The following is a 1981-nucleotide window of genomic DNA, read 5'->3' as shown; positions in this document are numbered from 1 at the left end:
CGGGGTTGTATACGAGAGTTGCAAGGGGTCTCCTGTATGCAAGATATTTATCCTAAATCCCACAGATGAAATAAAATCCAACGTAACAGTGTTTGGAAACTATGTCTGATACTCAATATGAACACGTAACACTTGAAAGAAATATCACCTCATATCTTTTTTTCAAATGAATAACAGTGGAAAACCTCTGAAGTTTAGAGATATATAATTTCTATGAATCATGCAGTGCCACGTCTGAATGCCAGTATTCAAATGGATGCAAATATGCATATGTTAATCACAGTGTTGCGGGACTGGCCGGCTCCTCACACTGCTTACTAACATATCAGGATCCCCGCTGGTGTACTTTTAGGTGGTTGCCTGAGTTATTTCCTTGTTTTATTCTTTCTCAAATTATCGTTTTATTTTCCCAATAACTCTCGAAACCTTCATCCGATTAGCCTGACATTTTTCATGGTGGTGTGCAGAAAACAGGGCAAGATTTCAGATACAGTTGGCATACGCATGTGTGTTTGATGATCAAAATTGTTGAGCTCATTTCCATAATCGTGGGACTGGTTAGAGAAATATAAAAAACACACTGCAGAGTAACTTTGAAATTCAAGTACACATGTGTAAATCAACTAATTTTGTGTGTAAAATTTCGATTATCAAATCACGTTAGTTTTGCTTCAGTTTATGTTTACTGAAAGGTTTTCTATATTTAATGGCTAATAAATCTTAAGACGCGGAGAGAACCAATTAAATCTGTGAACAGATTTTTCAAATGACTCTTTCTTGGAATCGTTGGAATCCTTTCAAAAACTGAAGAATGCTTCTTCTGATCGGATTCAAATTTAGATGTGTTTTCCATTAAGCAGGATTCTCATTGTAATAATTCTTTCCTCTGAAGAACTAATTAATGACTTGTGTTTACCTACTTGAAAATATTAACGCTGATCTATTGACAAGGTAGACAACCTATAATTTTAATCTACTTTGGTGAATAACTGAGGTTTTTGTGAATATGTGAGGTAAAAGGACACAAGTGCAACTAATGTGACATTTTATTGTGGCAACGTTTCGCTCTCCAGGAGTTTTGTCAAGCCGTTACGGCTTCATGAGGATGAGAACGAGGATGGGAATGATTACTGTGGAACAGAGCTTTTCACTGTAACCGCCTCATACTTTACTGTTTACTATTACTCTGTGTTCTATTTGTTAGGAAGTTTAAGATCCATCAACCCACTTTTTCTGTTTTTCCTTTATCACACATTTTGTGTGCTATTACACCATGACCGCACTTGTCGAAAGCTATCGCACAGTCTGTGTATACTACATCTGTAATTTGTCATTCATTGCATCCAAGACCATATCATAGTGGTCCAGTAGTTGAGGGGCAGGAGAAACCTGCTCCAAACACATGCTGCCCTGGGTTGAGCAATTGTTGGGTATCCAAGTAGTTGGCGATTTTGCTTTTTAGAACCCTTTCAAATATTCTTTATGTGTAACGTGCTAACGTTACACATCGGACTGTAATAAACCATACCACGGGTGGGATTTGAACCCGCGGTCAGAGAGCTTCAGACTGTAATTCTTTCCAGTTACTTTACTGCCACATTTGTGGAGTGGGTTTACATCTGTTGTTTGTACTGACTGTGGCATGACCGCTGTGTATATGCTCCCTCTCCATAATTAAAGTAATGGAGTTCCACGAGCTTGGACCTGGGACAGAATGCATGGGCAAGTCATCTATTGCTTTTTCAAAGTCCTGTGGTGTAAGGTGTTATATCTTCGAGATTGGTCATCCTGTGTTATTTAACTGTTGTAAGAGAATATGTTCATCACTTAATATTATAGCGCGAAAGTCCCCGTTTATGGCTAAAATAGAGACTTTCGGCGTTATATTATTATCTGTTAATATATGAAAAATACCATGGTATTATCGTTATTATCATTATATTGTTATTATCACTATTTTGGTATTATTACTATTTTTTAC

This window comes from Cherax quadricarinatus, chromosome 50 (genome assembly GCF_038502225.1).
Source record: "Cherax quadricarinatus isolate ZL_2023a chromosome 50, ASM3850222v1, whole genome shotgun sequence".
NCBI classification, from domain to species: Eukaryota; Metazoa; Arthropoda; class Malacostraca; order Decapoda; family Parastacidae; genus Cherax; species Cherax quadricarinatus.
The sequence above is the reverse complement of the archived record's forward strand: the minus strand, read 5'-3'. Positions refer to the sequence as shown.